General features: G+C 42.3%; 1 long non-coding RNA gene across 1 annotated transcript in view; it reads left to right on the top strand.

Annotated features, from left to right (window-relative positions):
* LOC109268402 (uncharacterized) overlaps positions 1 to 22,195 on the top strand; it is a 302,440-nt gene that overhangs the window by 96,957 nt on the left and 183,288 nt on the right. The window contains exon 3 of the long non-coding RNA XR_002080637.2: positions 4,436 to 4,576. This is a non-coding gene — a long non-coding RNA (uncharacterized LOC109268402). The remainder of the gene's footprint in view (positions 1 to 4,435; positions 4,577 to 22,195) is intronic.

The raw sequence follows: 22,195 nt of genomic DNA on the forward strand, positions 1-22,195 counted from the left end.
TTAGGATATTCTAACATTGGGAATACGTATCCTGTGAAGTTTCTGCCATACACAGCAATAGTCATAAAATCCTGGAATGTTAACGGTGGAAGGACGTTACTGAATCTTAATGGAGAGGGACCATGTTGGGTTCTAACTCCCTACTTGGCCAATGAGAGAAGTAAAGCCCGGTGGTCAGATTTACGAAGCTGGGTTTACACATTCATGCACCGTTCTCTGTGATGTGGCCACTTTGGTGATCTAACCAGACAGAACTCCTGCCCTCACTGAGGCACTCTCTAGTGGGTCTCCAGCATCTCCCAGTCTCCGCTCAGTTCTTTATACCATACTCATTTTCCAGATCTCACTTCTCGCTGGAAATGAGTTCTTCATGAGGCAAGAAAAAATGTTTATTTGTTTTTGAGAGAGACAGAGTGAGAGCAGGGGAGGGGCAGAGAGAGAGAGAGGGAGATAGAGAATCCCAAGCAGGCTCCACGCCATCAGCACAGAGGCTGATGTGGGACTTGACCTCAGGCACTATGAGATCATGGCCTGAGCCAAAACCAAGAGTTGGAGGCTTAACTGACTGAACCACCCAGGTGCCCCCAAAGAAGGCAGTGTTTTGACCAATGACCCTTCTGAAATTTGATGCTAGAGTTATAAGGACCAAGGCAAATGTGTGGGAGAACCTTCTGTAATAAAATTATATGCTGACATTTTCCTTCACTAACATACAGTTGTTCTCTTGAAAAATTGAACATTACCACCTGCTGGCAAAGACATGCTCTTTTTTCAACTCATAGCATTGACTAATGTGGGCTTTAGCTGGGGACTGTTGAGAAAATATTGCTTTTTTTTATTGCTGTTTTTTATTTTATTGCATCAGCAACAAAATATAGATTTTTTTAGTGGCTGTTTTGTTTACTGTTCTTAAACTAAGAATAACCTCAGCACTGGAGGTTGAAAAATTATATTTCTCCTTGAACTCATGTAGGCCTAATATCTGCTTTTCAAATGACTTTTTCCCCCATTTTATTATTTCTGTGTTAAGCAAGAATGAAGTACTAACAGGTTCCCCCCTCCTCCCATAAATGTCTGTCTCCAACAAGTAGTATCTAGTTGAGTGATTGTCACCAGTTTTAGATTAATAGACTGTTTTCAGTGGATGACTTTCCTAGTGAGGCCCCATACATTTTCGTAGCTTATGATCCTTTTGTGTTGGAACTAGATTCTTGGATATCCCAAATCAATGTAATATAAGCCTAATAATATAAATAACGAACTTACAAATCTTCATTAAGTATGATGAAATCTTCTCCAAGTCAGCTGTTTCTGGTGCAAATTCACGGATATTTTTCAATCTGTCAAAGTTGGGACGGATAATGACTTTTGGCTACCAACTTGTTCGACTGCCCTCCCTCTGCGACTCTTCACCAAACTTTTTTTTTTTTTTTAATTTTTTTTTAACATTTATTTATTTTTGAGACAGGGAGAGACAGAGCGTGAACAAGGGAGGGTCAGAGAGAGGGAGACACAGAATCCGAAACAGGCTGCAGGTTCTGAGCTGTCAGCACAGAGCACAACGCGGGGCTCGAACTCACAGACCGCGAGATCATGACCCGAGCCAAAGTCGGTCACTTAACCGACTGAGCCACCCAGGCGCCCCTCTTCACCAAACTTTACAGAGAAATCAAAAGCTTCAGGTAAAAGCTCCAGCACCCTCTTCAGCCGGCTTCAGTTGCCTTTTATCTAAATCTCTCTAATGATATGCTTTTAATGAGCTGGTCTTTGCCATTGAAATTCTGCTTTTGTTTTGCTTTATATTGTTGTGTTGGCTCTAAGGGAGGTCATTTAACACATGAAAATACCCCTTACCTCCTCCGGGTTGCACACTGTGCCACATTTTATCTAGTTAGGCTGCTGGCTTTTTGCAAGGAGTGATTGATGTATGGGATTCAGAGGTCAGAAGTTTTACATCCTTGCTGCTCAAAGTGTGGTCCGTGAACCAGCCGTAGTGGCATTATCTGGAAGGTTGTTAGAAATGCTGACTCCCAGGCCCTGCCCCTGACCTACTGAACCATACTCCGCATTTAAAAGGTTTCCTTCCCATTAAAGCGTGAGAAGTACTGGTCTACTTTGTAGTCCAGAGAATGGGATTCGTTGGATGAATTTTAGGATTTCACCCTTCTTCACCTCTGTGTCTCATCTCTCCATCCCCAGGTGTCCAGGACGAATCTTAGCTACAGTGATTTCTTTCATATGAATGCTCTTCTAGAAGTCTTAAAAATGAAAATTGGATGTTCCCTTTGGGGTTTTTACGCTTGTTCTTGTTTCATGAAATGTAGTGTTTCTAGGCATCTTATATTTTTAGAAAGTTCTGAAATTCTCTGTGTGTTCCACGTGTGACTCTATTTCCCTGAAGTTTTCAGGAAATATTATCCTTGTTTTCCCATGCTTCACATCGGTTCAAAAGAATTGTTTTCTTTTCATAAGCTGAGTATGATACAGCTGCTTTTGATGTGAGATTAGAGCGAACATTGCCGAGCCAAATTATTTTGCTTTGAAGTCCTGTAATTGCAGCTTGATTTTGACTCGATGTATTTCTTATCTAAACACACCAACAGTTAATACTTCATTGGGGGCATTTTACTGTTGTATGTTTGGAGTAGCACTTTACTTATCAAACCAGTTATTTATTTTTCAAGTGGAAAAGAATATATTGCATCTTTAGCCATATTTTAAAGTTCCCAGGATTTAAGTGAGAGCCCTCAGGTTTTATTTTGTTTCGTTTTGGGTTTTTGGTTTTTTTTGAGACACACACACACACACACACGCACACACACACACACAGAATGAATCTCAGGCAGGCTCCATGCCCAGCACAGAACTCCATCTCAGTCAAGACCCTGAGATCATGACCTGAGCTGAAATCAAGAGGTGGATGCTTAATGGACTGAGGCACCTGGTTACCCCAGGTTTCAGTTTTAGATTTAGTTTAAATCTCAAAATGAAAACAGTGGTACTTAAGTTGGATGGACCCAGCAGAGGCCTATAGCAAATCAGCATACTCCTGGGTTCTGAAGGAATTTAGGGTTTAGAAAAAATTCTAGCTGCAGATAAGATTTTTGAAGAAAATTCAAAGTGCCGTTTGGAATGCTGCTGTGATTTTCAATGCAGGCATTTATTAGGCACCTACTGTGTACACAGTGCCAGGTTGCTACAGCTCTGGAGAACATATGTCCTAGATTTTCTGGAGCATTCTTAATTTTCTTAATTTCATTTTTCATGTCCAGACCATGTGTCTCAATTTTTGATCCAGCAAATATGTTCACAACAGGGGAAGCAGGAACAGAGGGTAAAGGAGCTGACTCTCAGTGAGGAGTCATGATGTGTGTGCTTCCTTCTTCACATGAGCCCTTGCCCCACCTGCTAAATGCAGGAAATGGTTCAGAGAGCACACTAGGCTGGAAAAAAATTTGTGCACATGGAGAGATTTTTAGGGAACTCTGCTTCCCTGGTTCCCTCTTTATCCATCCTACTTCAAAAGAGTTTAGCTGTCTGCAAAGCTCAATTACAGGCCAAATTAAACCAGTTGCATTGGACCTTGGAAATTTTTTTTTTCAATATATGAAATTTATTGTCAAATTGGTTTCCGTACAACACCCAGTGCTCATCCCAAAAGGTATCCTCCTCAATACCCATCACCCACCCTCCCCTCCCTCCCACCCCCCATCAACCCTCAGTTTGTTCTCAGTTTTTAACAGTCTCTTATGCTTTGGCTCTCTCCCACTCTAACCTCTTTGGACCTTGGAAATTTTTGCAAAGAAATTGTGCAGGCAGCAAAATGGGCATTGGGCAATAAGGTACACACAATAAAATATTTTTGTTAATTCGTGTACAGGACTAACAGTTCAAACTTGCCTAGTTTTACCAAAACCTGGTTTTAGCCAATTGGGGTTAGCTAGAAGAAGGAGTTTAAAGGAGTTTAAATTTAAATTTAAAGAAAATTACACACATTTTTAAAAACAATGTCCTTTCAACTTTCTTCCCCATCTGTGTCCTCCTAATACTCCTCATCTCCTGAAAGATAAAACAAACCTATAATTGGTTACAAACAGCAATAATGCCCCCTTTGAATCTATTTGTTCATTTATTTCTTCTCTAAAGTCTCTGGTGGAGGTGCTAGCGAGGGGCTTTATTTGCTGGTTTTAGAGCAAGAATCTGAGAGTAAGGAGGTTAACTGCTGGGCTCCTAGTGTCTGCTTTTCCACCAATCGTGCACTAACAGGGCAGACTGCACGACAGGGATGTGCCCAGCCCTCTCTCCTCTGGCTGCTGATGTTCAAAACAAAAAGATTAAGAACTTCCAGTTTAGTCACAATGTGGCCTCACTTCCATTTTAAGTGGTTATAGTTCTCTTCTTTGCAAAGTGATTTGCCATTTACCTTTCTTCGCAGAATTGGAGGTCCACTGCAGCATCCTCCTCGGCAGAGAAACATGAACTCCTTGAAGGTGTGGTGAGGGAGAGGGAGTGCGCTCAAGAGCCTTCACCCGAGTCTGGATTGGGGCTTCGCTGCTTTCTTGATCTGGGCTTTTTGGTAAGTCATTTAAACTCTATAAACCTTAGTTTGCTCATTGTACAAGGTGCACGATAGAGCTTTCATAGTCTTATTGTATTAAATGAGAGAACACACCTCCATGTACCTAGGCAGTATGAAGAAAGTCCTCAGAGGTTATTTTTCTCCCGTGATGAATTCATTTAAGTTTGCTTATATGCTATGCAGTTGGCATAGCATGCTCATGGCATAGCCCAGGAAATGCCTCGGCTTGGAAAAGCCTGCAAATGATTCATTCATTTGCTTCTTCACTCAGCACATGTTACATCTTGGGCATTAGGAATATAAAAACAAATAAGACATAGTTTACCCCCAAGGGGCTCTTTATGGACCCATCCAAATTTACCTAAATTATTCTTTTAAAAAGACTTATTTTATGGTCTCAGATTTGTGGCCTTGCTTTCATTTTGAGTCCATTGATTGGTCAACTCCACCAAGCAGCAGACCATTAAAAAAATACTGTTGATTTCTCTTTATTTAAATTAATTTTAATTCATTCTGATTATCACTGCGTATCGTCTTCAAAGAGAATTATTACTTATGGGAATTAAAATCCACAAATTTCAGAGAATGATACAAACAGACTCTTGGTCTGTCTAATACTTAGTGATGCCTCCTGTAGTATTTACAGTGAGTATTGCGTGGAATAATATGGCCTGGCAGATAGCAGGCATATAATATATATATTTTTTACCTTTATTTTTTGTTTTTTAAAATTTACATCCAGATTAGTCAGCATATAATGAAGCAATGATTTCTGGAGTAGATTCCTTAATGCCCCTTACCCATTTAGCCCATCTCCCCTCCCACAACCTCTCCAGCAACCCTCAGTTTGTTCTCCATATTTATGAGTCTCTTCTGTTTTGTCCCCCTCCCTGTTTTTATATTATTTTTGTTTCCTTTCCCTTATGTTCATCTGTTTTGTCTCTTAAAGTCCTCATAGGAGTGAAGTCATATAATTTTTGTCTTTCTCTGACTGACTAATTTCACTTAGCATAATACCCTCCAGTTCCATCCACGTAGTTGCAAATGGCAAGATTTCATTCTTTTTGATTGCCGAGTAATACTCCATTGTATGTATATATACACCACATCTTCTTTATCCACTCATCCTTCAATGGACATTTGGGCTCTTTCCATACTTTGGCTACTGTTGATAGTGCTGCTATAAACATGGGGGTGCATGTGTCCCTTCAAAACAGCACACCTGTATCCCTTGGATAAATGCCTACTAGTGCAATTGCTGGGTCGTAGGGTAGTTCTATTTTTAGTTTTTTGAGGAACCTCCATACTGTTTTCCAGAGTGGCTGCACCAGCTTGCATCCCCACCGACAATGCAAAAGAGGTCCTCTTTCTCTGCATCCTCGCCAACATCTGTTGTTGCCTGAGTTAGCCATTCTGACAGGTGTAAGGTGGTATCTCATTGTGGTCTTGATTTGTATTTCCCTGATGATGAGTGATGTGGAGCATTTTTCATGTGTCGGTTGGCCATCTGGATGTGTTCTTTGGAGAAGTGTCTAATCATGTCTTTTGCCCATTTCTTCACTGGATTATTTGTTTTTTGGGTGTTGAGTTTGATAAGTTCTTTGTAGATTTTGGATACTAACCCTTTATCTGATATGTCATTTGCAAATATCTTCTCCCATTCTGTTGGTTGCCTTTTAGTTTTGCTGATTGTTTCCTTCATTGTGCAGAAGCTTTTTATTTTGATGAGGTCCCAGTAGTTCATTTTTGCTTTTGTTTCCCTTGCTTCCGGAGATGTGTTGAGTAAGAAGTTGCTGCGATCAAGATCAAAGAGGGTTTTGCCTGCTTTCTCCTTGAGGATTTTGATGGCTTCCTGTCTTACACTGAGGTCTTTCATCCACTTTGAGTTTATTTTTGTGTATGGTGTAAGAAAGTGGTCCAGGTTCATTTTTCTGCATGTTGCTGTCCAGTTTTCCCAGCACCACTTGCTAAAGAGACTGTCTTTATTCCATTAGATATTCTTTCCTGCTTTGTCAAAGATTAGTTGGCCATACGTTTGTGGGTCCATTTCTGGGCCCTCTACTCTATTCCAGTGATCTGAGTGTCTGTTCTTGTGCCAGTACCATACTGTCTTGATGATTACAGCTTTGTAGTATAGCTTGAAGTCTGGGATTGTGATGCCTCCGAGCAGGCATCTAGTATTAACTGGAGTGAAGTACAGTTCTCAGAGGGCAGATAATACAACATTTCCTATTCTCCTGCCCTGTAAATTAAGATTTCAATAAAAGAACTGAAGAGCAGGATCATCGTAGCCTCTGGATGAACTGGACTTTTTTCTTTTTAACCAAATAGGCACTTCGCGGTGTGATTGCTGGGGAAGTGTGGAACAGGGGTGAAAAGCATAGACTTTGGGGTCAGGCAGACATGGTATGCTCTAAGCTGGGCCACTCTTGTGAACAACTCAGCAACCAGTAGTTGTAATTTTGAGCAAGTCACTTGATCTCTCTGAGCTTCTGTTTCCTCATCTGTAAACAGAGCATCCTGAGAATATATGGCTCTCTGGCTTGTGAAGGAATTAAATGGGATGCTGCACGTAAAAAGCCTGGCTCACAGCTCATGGGAACAGCCAATGAAAGTCAGGTGTGGAGACAGAGGAGGCTGGAGTTTTGGATGAATGGCTTTGCCGTTGGAGATGAACATTCCCATGATTATTACATAAATCAAATGGACGGTCTTTGAGGGTTTATGGCCCTTCCATCTTCCTAGGAGGCACTGCTTCCTCCAGATGTAGTTCTTAACCCCGAGGCCACCTGGAGGGATTCCCAAGGCATCATCTATTAACAGGCTCTGGGCTGTATATACCCAAGAGGGAGGGGGCAGCCGTTCCCTGGGGATGAAGGCAGCGAGTCTGGGGCCACTCCAGGTTCCAGGTTCCTGCCCCCTCCCTCATACTTTATTTAGCTTCAGTTCAGGGACAAGGGCACTCAGGCCTGCAGATGGAAGCTGTTTCATCTTAGCTGGGTCAGAGGTTAATGGAGATAAGTAGTGTCTTCTTACCAGGAGTCCTCAGGAAAGCCCAGTGTGTTGTTGGACTTGAATCAAGACCTCAGATATTGAACAGACGCATATTCTCCTACCTTGGGGAGAGAGAGTGAGGCCCTGTGTGACAGAAGCTCCAGAAGACCAGGCGAGAGGCAGAGGTGGCTAGAGGCCCGTGTGCGTCACTGAATGGCTCAGGGTGAAACAAGAGAATTGTCCACAGAACAATCAGAAATCTGAGGTCAGTGCACTTCACTGTACTAAACCGGGAGCTTCTGCATGGTCCACTTTGAAATAAAGGCTGCTCCCACTCCCACCTCCTGAGCCTTGGGACCAGATAGGTTTCTTTGCACAGACTACCATTGTAGTAGCTTGTGGTCTGGCTGCCCCTGTGACTCATGGGAACAGCAGCCTGGGGTCCATCCAATGCTCCTCCTGGCCAGAGTCTGTTCTGATGGAGGGAGCATATTTGAGCAGTCTGTGGGCTTTAGACCTGGACCTTCTCTTTTGAGATGAAGCAATCTCGACAAGTCAATCCAGGTTACTAAAGAGAGGGCAAATATTTAAATATCAGGAGTGTTTCTAAACATCCAGTAAGCCTCTTTTCTTCTGAAAAGCCTTCCTTGGTCATGCCACATAGAAAAATTCTTCCTCTGTATTCCTAGAGCACTTAGTATCACTTCTCTGTGGCTTTAATCACTGGCTGCCCTGCATGCCAAACTCCCTGTCATCTCTTGCTTAATGTTCTAGAAGGGACTGAAGCAGCCTGCCTGACTCTCTCCCTCCCTCTTCTCATTCTCTCTTTCCTTTGTTCTATCCTTCCTTCCATTCAACAATAAGTAATGGGCATCTGTATGCTTGGTACTTTCTAGGTGCTAGAGACAACTGTGAACAGAATAGATATAGTTCCTGTCCTGGGGAGCTCATGTTCTAGGGGGCATGTTCACTCATATCTCCCACTAGACCATACTCTCTGGGAAGCAGAAGCCATATCATATTTCTCGTATCCCTGGTAGCAGCTTATGCCTTGCCAGCCAAGGGCCTAAGATGCTTGTTGAATGAATATTTGCTTCTTGGTACATATGTAGAGGTTGCCAACTCAAAAGCTCCTGGAGCCAAGTAAATGTCTGAATATCTGGGAAAGACTGGGACATGGTGGTGACCCTGGGGAAAGACGAGCACATGGTGGTGATGCTGGGCAAACTGGAGAATGTAGATCCTGGCACGCAGCCATTACTGTCGGTTCAGCTGGACCTGGCCATTTGGGAACATGAGATTTGTCTTGCTGAATCTTCTGATTTCTTGAGAGAAGCTAGAAATTGGGCTTTTAATGTGAAATCTCATTTTTAATTGTTGAAGTTTAATTCAGTTAAAAGACCCAAGAAAATTCATCGGTGGGCCAGCTGAAGAAGACCACAGGCTATCTGAGTGTTCTTGTGGTTAGGGATTTACTGCTTTGCAGTATTTGTGAAAAGATGGGATACCCTATGGGAGGCCATCAACCTGGAAATCTATGCTCACTCACAGATTCCTCCTCTCCATCCCCTCGAGCCCAGCAGTTACCTCCAGGCTCCAGTCTATTGCTGAGACATGCTTATCACCTGCCTCCACTTTTAGCTCCTCCCACATTCTCCAGTGGATACTCATATATAGCAGAGGGGGAAGGGAAACCTGTAGGAAGAAGTATAGCATGGCAATGACAGGTCTGAGAATGGAATTGCTACACCATGGTTATTAGATTCCTTTAGGAGAGAGACAGACCTGGATGTGAATCTTGGCACCCCTGGCTGCTGGACATTTCTTCACGTCTCTGGGCCTCAGTTACTTTATCTGTAAAATGATCATGGTATCTGCCTTGTAGGGTGGTGATAAGAATTAAATAATATATTAAATTATTTAAGTTATAAATTACTTAAAGTTATTACTATAACTAAAATTACTGTTAAGTTATTAATATTAAGTTATAAATTATATATACAAAGATTAAAGATTAAAACATGTATAATCTCCTTATTTGGTGTTCAAGGAAGCTCTGGAGAGCTACTTAGCTTCTCAAGAGTCATGACTTAGGGCTAGCCTTGGACTTTTTCCTGGGGTTTGGTAAGGTGCTAATGATTCAGGGGTTTTGATGGGGTTTGGGGGGCAAAATTGGGGCATAAACTGCAGCTCACAGTTTAGGCCAGATTCATACCTAGTGATGGCTTTCAGTATAATCAGTATTTTTAGTTTTATTATTATTTTTTAAATGTTTACTTCTTTTTGAGAGAGAGAGTGAGTGAGTGGGGAAGGGGAAGGGAGGGAAGGAGACACAGAATCTGAAGCAGGTTCCAGGCTCTGAGCTGTCAGCACAGAACCTGATGCAGGGCTTGAACTCATCAGCCATGAGATCATGATCTGAGCCAAAGTTGGATGCTTAAATGACTGAGCCACCTAGGTACCCCATTATATTTATTTTCTTAAAATTTATTTATTTATTTTGAGAAAGAGAGAGAGGGCACGAGCAGGGAAGGGACAGAGAGAGAGGGAGAGAAAGAATCCCAAGCAAGCTCTGTGCTGTCAGCACAGAGCCCAATGTGGGGCTTGATCTCACAACCACAAGATCACAACCTGAGCTGATATCAAAGGTCAGAGGCTCATCTGACTGGGCCACATCGTATATAAAGCCTGCCACATCAATGCTGTTAGGGTTACTGGCTCTTGAAGTTCAGCCTGAGAGAGAAATCTCAGGGAGTTTATGATAATGAGGATTTACTTGATTGGCTTCTACCATGGATATAAAATAAACAATATGGGTGAAAGTGTCTCCCAGTCTGAATGGTGGGTAATCGCTTTTCACACTGTGGAACTTGGAGTCAGACAGAAAGCTCTAAAGCTTTCTAACTGTGCATCTCATGAAGATCGCTCAACCTGTCTGGGCATTAGTTTCCCCAGCAGTAAACTGGAGATGATACTACCCATTCTATAGGCTATGGCAAGCATTGCACAGAACAATGGATGGAAAGTGTTTTCTCTGTGGTTGCCCCTCTTGGAAAGACTCTGGATTCTTTGTATACTTACGTACGTATTTGGAAGGCAGGACTGCTTCCATTAAGGTACACAAACGTAGAAGAGTGCTACTTTAATAAACTGAAGAAAAAAGATGTCCATTTTTATCCCAAGCCCCACCTCTAAACCCTCCCCTGAAGGGGGAAATAGCATCTCTAGAGCTAGAGACGAAGAACAATGAAAAATGTGCATGGCAAACAGTATCTAAATCCAATCAGTTGCAGAGAAAATGACTAGTCTGACAGCCTTCTGGGGCTTCTTTGGGAGTGAGGGGTGCCTCCCTGAAGGATAAAGCCCCCAACACCCCTCAGTTCACTGAGTACCCCACCCCTGAGTTCCCATGGCTGCTTGTGAACTGGGAAGTGAAAATGAAGATGGGGGCTGTGAGAGCCTCCTGGGGCTCCTACTGGTGACTTCCTCCTATAAATCAGCCACAGACAGCTGCATCCACCAGTGCCATGGGATAGAAAAATAGACCCTGTTGCTAGACAGTAACATAGGCTCCACAAACATTGTGGGATCAGAGGGCAGGGGGCTTAGCCCAAGCATAGCCAAACAGCCCCTCAACCCCACAGATCCATTTGTTTATTTTCACAGTAGCTTTGCCTGTCTGTGCCACAGGAAGGAGGAAGAAGACCCCCCCTGCTCCACTCTGCTCTGCACATGTAGACCACTTACTGCTCACCCCTGCAAAGACCTGCTAGCTAATTTATTTGTTTGAGTTGCCCACAGACTGTCCTGCTAGGTCTAAGTTTCAGAGCTAATGGGGAAGTGCTCAGTCTATGGAATATTCAGCTGTTGGATTTCATTTGGTCTGCCGAATACCGGATTGAGCAAGAAAGGGAAGCCTTGTCCTGATATATTCGGCACCCCTGCTCTTCCCACCATGCACCCTACATTCCCCCACCCCTGATACTTTCATCGGGGTCTTCACTTTCCAGCTGGCCTCTGACCCACCCAGAGAAACCGGCTGTGGCAGTTGCGAGATTAAGCTTCCATCCTTTGACTTGAATCCATGTCGTGTTTTAATTTTTTTTTAACGTTTATTCATTTTTTGAGAGACAGAGAGAGACAGAGAGTGAGTGAGGAAGGGGCAGAGAGAAAAGGAGACACAGAATCCGAAGCAGGCTCCAGGCTCTGAGCTGTCAGCACAGAGCCCCACATGGGGCTTGAACTCACAGACTGTGAGATCATGACCTGAGCCGAAGTCAGACGCTTAACTGACTAAGCCACCCAGGTGCCCCTTGAATCGATGTCTTCTAAAATAAAAGCACCTTCGCAACATTTTTAATGAAAAATTAAAAGCCTACATGAAAGTAGAAAGGTTTTTACAGTGAACACCTGTAAATCCCTACCTAGGTTCTATTAACATATTATGATACTTGCTTTATCATATATCTATCCATCTATTCGTCTCATTTTTGACACATTTCAAAGTAAATTGCAGATGTCTGTACCCTAACCCCTAATTGCTTCGTTATGTATATCAATAACTAGACTTCAATATTTGTTTAGTTTTTATTTTATTTTTCTTTTTTAATATTTGCTTTATGTATAGTTGCTTCTCTCTTGGGGGCATAAAGCATTTTTTTTCCCTCGTAACATAAAACTTGCATACAATGAAACGCACGTATCATTAGTGTATATTTGTGAGTTGACAAATGCATACATCTGGGTAACCAAACCCCTATCAAGATATAAAACATTGGCATCACCTAGAAAGTTCCCTGCTCAGTCAATACCTACCTCTATTCCCTCAGCAGCAGCTAGTGCTCTATTTCCTCCCATAGATTAGGTTTACCTGTTTTAGCACTTCATAGAAATAGACTCATGCACTTTGCTTCCTTTGTGTAAAGTCTCTTTCATCCAGCATGTTTTTGAGATTCTTTTGTTGTCTGTTTCAGTAGTTTGTTCCTTCTTATTGTTGGATAGAATTCCATTGCATGAATATTCCATTCTGTTCTTCCAGTCTTCCAGTTTTGGGGCGGGGCTGTTTCCAGTTGTCAGTACATAAAAAAAAGTTGCAATGAATATTCTTGTTCAAGTCATGTTGTGGACATATGTTTTCATTTCTCCTGGATAAATACCTAGAAATGGAATGACTAGCTTACAGAGTATGCGTAGACTTAATTCTATAAGAAACTGGCGGATATTTTTTCCGGAGCGATTCTCACATTTCACACTCTACCAACAATGTGTGAGGGTTCTGGTTGCTGCACGTGTTTGTGAACATTTGGTGTTGTTGTTCCTCTTGATTTTAGCCATTCTGCTGCATATATGGTGATATCTCATTATGATTTTAATAAAAGTTTAACTTTAATATACATGAATTTTTATATATATTAAAGATTTAACTTCCATACTTGTTTAACTACATAATTAAAGGTTTGACTTATATAGTTTTGAGTTTAACTTAGGTATATAATTGTTCTAAATATTGACATTTGATTGATCAGTATCCCTGGCTGGACTTTTAACTTTAATTTTCATTTTCCAGAAGTAGATTGGAGCATATAGGCACTTTTCTTAAATTATCCTGAGGCTTAGTTAAATATATTTTTTACAAATCATCCTGATTGCTGTTCATTAATACTCACTTGTACGAGAATATCCATTGTAACACTTCTTTGGGTGGGAGGTGTATCTTAGGAAGCGAATAAGGGATGTGCTTTTAGGAATAGGCTTTAATAAACAGAATCCTGAGGATGTAGTCTTTGAATGAACGAAGACAGCAAGCATGTTAGTTTTCAGGGATGTTTGCATTGCATGTTTTGCAGCAACACTTGGAATGTTATTTACTTAGCTCTCAGAGCTTTTCCTATAATTTATGGTCTGCAATATTCAGAATGGGACTCCAGTCCTCCCTGCAGGCATCTTTGGCTTTCCCAGCAGCCTGTGCTGATTTCTGTCCTGTCTCTCTTGCTGCTGCTGCTCGGGCTGCCCTTAAACAGGCCCCTTTCTCACTCTGTATGCGTTGCCCATGCTTCAAGTCCTGGGCTCTTGCCTTTAAGTCTCTTGTAAATTTCCCTCTCCAGTGTTAACCTTTCTCCAGAAAGGAGACACCTCATCAGAGCTATTTTCTAAAAGTATAAATCTGTTTACGATTTGTTAATAATTTCCCATCCCCTGTAAGAGAAAGCCTGTAACAACAAACAATTTTTCTTTTTTTTTGGAAAGCCCACTCTGAGCCCAGTTCTCTACAAAGCACTTTATGTGCATTATCTTATTTAATTCCCTAGCAATATCTATGAGGTAGGTCATAGTTTTATGTTCATTCTTAGATGAGGAAACTGAGGCTTGGGGAGATTCAGCAGTTCACCTGTGGTGACGTAGCTGGTGAGTTGTGGATTCGACATTCAAACCCAGGCAGTCTGACACCAGAATCCAAGGGGTGTGTGTGTGTGTGTGTGTGTGTTTTATTTTTAAAAATGTTTTATTTTTGAAAGAGAGAGAGAGAGAGAGAGAGAGAGAGAGAGAGATTGAGAGAAAGCACGAGTGAGGGTTGGGCAGAGAGAGAGGGAAACACAGAATCTGAAGCAGGGTCCACGCTCTGAGCTGTCAGCACAGAGCCCGACACGGGGCTCAAACCCATGAACCGTGAGATCACGACTTGAGCTGAAGTCGGCTGCTTAGCCAACTGAGCCACCCAGGCGCCCCCAGAATCCAAGCTTTTGGTGAAGTTCTAGATTATCCCTTAGTAATAGCACTTATCCTGCTTTCTGAGCTTCGTTTCTGACACTTTCTATCTCCCCTCTTGCCTCATGGTATGCTTCAGCCACACTGACAGGTATACCTTTACTTGAAGCCAGCCAGGCTCCATCATACCTTTCTGACTTGGCCAATGCTATCGCACCCACCTATAATACTTGTTCACCTTGTCACCTTTTCCATCAGTTGAACTCATCCGACAAGGGTGAGTCCCAGCATCGCTGCCCCTGTGGAGTCTTCTAAAGTAAGTGCTGGTGCTCGCTCCACCTTCTGCCTGTATACAGCATGTGTATTTTTGTGTTGTTTTGGTGTTTCAGCCTCTGAGTAACTTGAGACAGGGACAGGACCATGTTTTACTTACCTGGTACTCCTAGAAGTTCACCTAGGATCTCCTAGGTGGGGTTCCCTGGGAAATAAATGCTGAGAACACTGGGAGGGAGAGGGGAGCAGAGCTGGACAGAAGATAGTTGAGCTAAGTACAATTAATTCAGAAGCCTCAGCTGGTCCAAGAGGAGCTCTGCACATGTGACTGTTCTTTGGATTTGTTCTTTATTGAGACAGGAGGTTAGGCCTTCATCCCCCAGTGCCTACCAGTCATAAGCTGTGAGCTGCCCTAGGAAGGAGCATAACTTTAGATGGTGCTTAGAGCACTTCTGGGAGAGAATTTAGCTATGAGCCCACAGCACCCAAAATACTTTGAGCAGCTCAGGAGACGAATCCCTTAGGAGCTGACCGTCGCATACATGCACTACACATGCAGAAAGCAACACATGCAGAAAGAACAAGCACATGAAGGGAATCTCTCTTAAACAACTAGATTAGCTATACTGTGGAGCTTCTGCTGCATGTGGAAGTCTTTACAAAAAAAGAAGAAAATTTTAGAGAACTTGGAAATGGATTAGTAGAGCATTAATGGATTAAATATACATTAAGAAAATAGATGTTTGTTTGATTTTACCAGGATAGGAAAGTTCCTCATATACTGAACATTGCTTAGCAATATATTTGGCATTTCTAGAGGAGGGAGGGTATATGTCTGTAAAATAAAAAAAGGCTTTTATTTGGCTTTATAATCTGCTAAGTGTGCTGATAAGTATATCACAGGCATGTTTATTAATCATTACTAGATTCTGAGGTCATAAATGTGACTTTAGTGCATCTATTTTCTTTTCTTACTAAGGTCACTTAGGGAAAAAAGGATCTATTCCAGCTTTTCTTATTGATTTCCTTTCTCAAATGGAATTGGTGCCTTGAGGTCCCAATGTACTTTGAGCGTTAGGTTTAGTTTTATTCCATAGAGTTTATGAGTCAGCAGCATCCCCCCTGCCCCAATTCCTGTAGTTTTGTTGACCTAATCCTAGGATGTGGTTTGGGTGGTTTACAGTCCCCTTATGATATCCTCATCAGCCAGAATTATCATCCTGGTTCCTGTCTCCCAGAAGGAGGCAGAAGTAGCCCTTTGGGTTAAGACCCTGGCCCAGGAAGCCACAGAACCTTTGATCTCAAGCCATCCTGTGGAATCTGAACCGCCTCTGGAGAGACTCAGAATAACTGAGCCTGTTAATGGACTCCATCCCCTTTGTGGAGTATCTCAAATTGTGGTCATTTAGAGCATTATTATGGAATTGTTTATTGACCTGTATAAACACATATACCATTTATCACTATAAAGGTAACAGGTGCTTCCTAGGGTGCCAGCTGGAGGTACATTACGGTCTCCAAAATAGTAACAGAATGCTATTTTTCAGGCTCAGCTATCTTCTCAATGAACTGCAGAAACTTCAGCCCTCTTTAAGTTCTCCCTTTGGGTTCAGGGCAGGAGGATTGGGATAGGGGAGAGGGACTCTGTGGCATCTTGAAAATTGCCATCTTTCTCCACATTCTACACAGTTGCCTGATTTTCCATGGAAAATGACAAATGTAGAGCATCTACCCACAGCAGCATAATGCTCTTATTTGTCTTTTTCATCCTGTTGGAGGGAAGTTCTCAGTACTTCATACCAATGGCCCCATTAATTAATTTATTCAACAAACACTTAAATTGAGTGCCTATTATGTGCTAAGCATTGTTCTAGGTAGTATGGGTATGTCTATAAATAAAATAGATCCAGTCTCTCCTTCCATGATGCTTACAATCTAAAGAGGGGAAAGAGATGCTCCAGGAATGGATCGGTACAGGTCAGGTGGTAGTATGTGATACAAAGGAGAGTAAAGCAAGAAAAGGGGATAGAGCAATGGTGGGTGTGGGTGTTCTTTAATACAGATGAGGTGATTTTGGGGCAGAGATTTGGAGGAAGTGACAGAGGGAACTATCTGGTTACCTGAAGAAAGAGTATTTGAGGCAAAGAGATAGCGAGTTCAAAGCAGTACAAGCAGGCTTGATATATTTAAGGAACAGGAAGAAGGCCAATGTAGATGCAATGGAATAGTGGAGGGAGAGGACAGTAGGAGGCAGTAGAAGCAGGTCCCATTGGATTTTATAGGCCATGGAACAACCTTAAGTCTTTTTTTAAATTTTTAAAAAATATTTATTTATTTTTGAGAGAGACAGAGCATGAACAGGGGGAGGCAGAGAGAGAGGGAGACATAGAATCTGCAACAGGCTCCAGGCTCTGAGCTGTCAGCATAGAACCCGACACAGGGCTTGAACCCACGAACTGTGAGATCATGACCTGAGCCGAAGTCGGACACTTAACTGACTGAGCCACCCAGGTGCCCCATGAACAATATTTAGTCTTACTTCGAGTGGGACAGGAAGCATTGAAGGGTTCCAAGAAGATGAGTGACATGATCTGATTTCTAATTTAACAAAGTCTCTCTGACCGCTGTGTGGAGAATACACTGTAGGGGGCGAGGAGAAGGGTAGAAGAAGGGAGACCAGTTAGATCACTGCAATTGTCAAGGAGAGGGATGGTAATGTCCTATAATATAGAGGTAATGGTGGATGTGCTGAGAAGTGGTTAAATTCTGAATATATTTACAAGGAAGGGTTAACAGAATTTGGTGATGGATTGAATGTGAGTATGAGAGAAAGAGGAGATGACTTTAAGGATTTTGACGTTAGCAATTGGTTAGAATGGAAAAGTCATTTACTAAGATGGGGACAACTGGAAGAGGATAGGGCTTGACATAGATGTTGAGTAGGTGATTGGAAACATGGGCTTGGCCTATAGGGAAGATACTGGGATTGGAGATGTACATTTGAGAGCCACAGCAGATAGAGAATATTTCAAGTCAGGGTACTAAATAAAATCAAAGTGAGTGTAGATAGAGACAATATGAGGTCTGGGGCCCTCCAATATTTAGAGGCCAGAGGAGACTGAGAAAGAGTGACCAACTCAGGTTTTTTGGAAATAAGGTGAAGAAAGTATTTCAGGAAGAAAGGATCAATTACGTCAAATACCTCTGATACATTAGGTAAGATGAGGATTTAGAAATGAGCATTGCTTTTGGCCACAGAAGGTTATTGGAGAATTTAAGCTATCTTGATGGCGTGTAGGATTGAAAGCAAATGGGGATGAATTCAAGAGAGAATTGAAGGAGAAGTAGAAATAACAAGTATATACAAGTCTTTGTGGCAGCTTTGCTATAAAAGGGAACAGAGAGATATAGCTAGAGGAGGAAAGGTGGGATCTAGGGAATCTTTTTTACAAAAAGGTGAGGGTACAATACAGTGTATAATAGTGGGGTGATCCAGTGCAATAGAAAAAAATTAATGAAGCAGGAGGGAGATGACCTAACTGTAGGAGCTCTGTTCTTGAGCAGATGGGAGGGAGCGGGATTCTGTACAAGAGAAGAAGGTTTGGCCTTTGCTAGGGCACAGATAACTCACTCATCAACAAGACGGAAGGCAGCCTATGGGCGCAGATGCAGGTAGGATGGTTGACTAAGTTGTGGGAGAGTCTGCAAGCCCTCTTTTGATTGCTTCTTTTCCCCTGGTGAAATGAGAGGCAAGGCCAGGGTCTAATCAAGTGGATGCAGAGTGCTGTGCCAGAGATTTGAAGAGAGATGAGAGGAAGTGAAATAGCCTCTCTAGAAGAGAGGCAGAGGAAACTGATAAAATGGTAAATCTGATGCAGAGCCAAGGTCTTATTTGAGAATTTGAGGAAAGATCTGTCAGTGTGGTTGCATACTTTTTTCTGACTATGCTCAGTTACCTGGGTAGGTATGTGGAGTAGGCAAAACGTTGGAGTTTTGGTCAGGTGATAGCTGAAGGAGACAGTGACCAATCGGTCATGGACTCCAAATGAAAAATTAACAACTGGTAATTGTTTGTGTACATTAAGCAACAGAGCTCACCACCCGCCCCGCCCCCCCCCCCCACCCCCTTGAAGTCTGTGAAACTTGACCAAAGTGAATGGGGAAAAAATATGTCATTTCATCCAAAAGGCCCACCCATGTGACACTGTATGCTGCCACAGTCATGTGCCCCAACATTCTCTTTCATCGGGACACAGGTGATATAAGCTCGGAGAAAATGTCATTAGAGGACAGTTCTTGTTCCCCAGGGACTGAGGGGGCCTAGTACAGGGGCTGTTTTACCACCGTCTCCACACTCCACTCCAGAATCCAGTCATTTCCTTTCTCAGCTCAGCCAGGCTTTGGTTCCTCAAGTAGCAGGAGCCCTTTAGTTGTGCCTGAACATTCTGTGGCTGCATACACACAGAAGGAGTCTGAATGCTGGGACCTCTGTCATCAAATTACCCCACTAATTTGTTTTCCTTGTGTGTGGGTCCTATAGTTCCCAGGAAACTTGAAGGATAAATAAAGTGGATATTTATTTATATTGTTGCAATAGAGATTCACGCTTGTATTTATTTAGTGATAGACTTAGGAATGACAAGAAATCCTTCCTTTATTTTGAAAGCCCTTTGAAAATGTTTGTTACAAATAAGATTTTATATTTAAATCAACGATGATATCCCTATTAACTGAGAGTCAGGGATACATCATTTGGAAACAACTCTTCCATCATTTTGATACTTAGCACATATTTTTTTCCCCAATTAACTGAAAGTTTCTATTAAACAGTGATGATCTCATAAAAATGTTCTTTCACATTTACAGTATCTTGACACAGTGTCCAACAGTCAGTAATGTAAAATTGGAATCACAGAAATAGCCTTCTGTTATTGTCCTGGGGTTAAAAGTCCAAAATCAAAAGGTATTGCACTGATTCTGCCCATTGTCCTTACATTTTTTTTTTTCTTACTATGTGCTCAAGCCAGCTAAACTCTTGTGCATGTTTCCTTGCGTGGCTTGGAGTTATACATTTTCTTACCAATCAGATGCTTCTTGTATCTGTGCTGTTCAACTCTCCTGAGACCCAGCCCTCTTCCGAACTGTGCACCGTTCAAGAGTTGGAAATGGGATTGATATATAACTACTAAGGAAAACAGTATGGTGGTTTCTCAAGGAATTAAAAATAGAACTACCGTATGATCCAGCAATCCCACTTCTAGGTTTATATCCAAAGGAAACAAAATCATTATCTTGAAGAGATACCTGCACTCCGAGGTTCATTGCCGCATTGTTCACAACAGCAAACATATGGAAACAACCTAAGTGTCCATCTATGGATGGATGAATAAGAAAACTGTGGTGTGTACATATGTGTGTGTGCACGCGCGCGCGTGTGTATATATATATATATACACAGACACGCGCGCGCGCACACACATACAATAGAATATCATTCAGCCTTAAAAATGACAATCCTATCATTTTCCCAACTCATCGAAAATGGTGCCCAGTGACTGGAGGGTGGGGGAAATAGGGAGAGGTTGGTAAAGGGCTACAAACTTTCAGTTATAAGGTGAGTAAGGTCTAAAGATCTAATGTATAACGTGGTGAGTATAGTTGATAACACTGCATCGTGTAGTTGAAATTTGCTAAGAGAAAATGTTAAGTGTTCTCACCTCCTCACCCCCCAAAAAAGTAAGTGTGAAGTGATAGATGTGTTGATTAAGTCAGTGGTGGGAAACCTTTCACCATGTATATGTGTGTGTATGTGTGTGTATATATATATATTTGTTGACATATATATTTAATGATATATATATGTATATCATCAAATTGTATACTTTAAATATAATTTTATTTGTCAATTATACCTCAGTAAAGCTGAGGGGAAAAAAGAAAAAGAAATGGGACCAAGCTGGCTGCAGAGCAGAGACCGGCACTGCTCCATCCATTACTGCAGTTTGACTCACTTAAGCCAGACCTGGGTGTTCAATCACCCACTGCTAATCCTTCACGGCCAGATCTCATTCAAATGCCTGTGACTTCTGTGGTTCGATTTTTGTCAAGGGCTTGGGATAGAGGCTCCCTATCTGAGCCGTCCCTGAAGTCAGAGGAGCAGAGGGGAAAGGAAGAGAAGGGTGATGGATGATCTCGCCGCTCTGAGTCTGTGAGGCAGTGCTGAAAGGAGACTCCCAGAAGCGTTGCCATTAGCACCAGGAGCCTGGGCCTGTGACAACAGGGCAGCTCTGCTCTCCCCCAAGTGTAGAAAGAACTAGGAAAGCCATGTCTGTGGAGGCCAGAGAAAAAGTCTTATGCAGAGCAAGGATGCTTGTGAGTTCTCGCAGCCCGTGCTAGTATTATTCATGACAAATCTACTCCCCTGCCCCAAATGGTCCACCTTCAGAAGGAATGATGAAAAGACAATGGTCCATTTAACAAAGCAGATGCTTTCAGCTTCTGTTTTAACCTCCTTCACATCCTGTCATCACTCCTTAAAGTGCAGAGTTTTCACAGATTGGAAAGGAATTGTCTGGAAGAAAGGCTTGTCCCTGCATGTGTTGGGCATGGGAGGGCGTAGACTTAGTATGTAAATACAGGTGGGGGTGGTGAATGGGGGCTGGAGGGGCACATGAGGGACAGTCCTAGCTCCTACCCAAGTCTCTTCAAGGGCTTTCCGTTGTGCTTAATGTGCCATCTAACCTTTCCACCATAACTCATTCCTAGACCTGTCCAGCTCCCTCCTGCTCAGGCCCTCACAAATGCTCTTTCTAGAAACATAAACCTCCTGGGGCACCTGGGTGGCTCAGTCGGTTAAGCTACCTACTTTGGCTCAGGTCATGATCTCACGGTTTGTGGGTTTGAGCCCTGTGTTGGGCTCTGTGCTGACAGCTCAGAGCCTGGAGCCTGCTTTGGATTCTGTGTCTCCCTCTCTCTCTGTTCCACTCATGCTCTCTCTTTCTCTCAAAAATAAATAAAAGCTTAAAAAATAAATAAATCTTTAGAAACATAAACCTCCTATGATTTCCATGGCGCCTGTCATATTGGTTAACATCTTTTAAGTGCTCAGGGCACACCAGACACTGTGCTAAGTATTGTATATGACTGATTATTTCATTTCGTTCTCACAGCTGTGAAGTAGGAATTCTTATCCCCAGTTTGCTGGGGATGAAGCAAATGCACAGAGAAGTCAAGAAATCTGTCAAGGTTATCATAGCTAATGAGCAGCTGAATTAGGATTTGATTCTAGGTCTGTTTGGCTTCAGAATGTGTGCTCTGTTTTGTTTTATTATATTTATTTAAAAATAAACTTAAAACATTTTTTTTACATTTATTTATTTTTGAGAGACAGAGCACTAGTGGGGGAGAGGCAGAGAGAGAGAGAGAGAGAGAGAGAAACAGAATCCAAAGTAGGCTCCAGGCTCTGAGCTGTCAGCACAGAGCCCAACACAGGGCTCGAACCCACAAATCGTGAGGTCATGACCTGAGCCGAAGTCAGATGCTTAACCGACTGAGCCACCCAGGCACCCCAAAAATAAACGTTTAATCTTTTTTCTTCCATTAGATCTAATTTCTGTGACAGCAGGAGCTATGTAGGTTTTATTC

This window comes from Panthera pardus, unplaced genomic scaffold (genome assembly GCF_024362965.1).
Source record: "Panthera pardus isolate Hobbes unplaced genomic scaffold, ASM2436296v1 HiC_scaffold_24, whole genome shotgun sequence".
Lineage (NCBI taxonomy): Eukaryota > Metazoa > Chordata > Mammalia > Carnivora > Felidae > Panthera > Panthera pardus.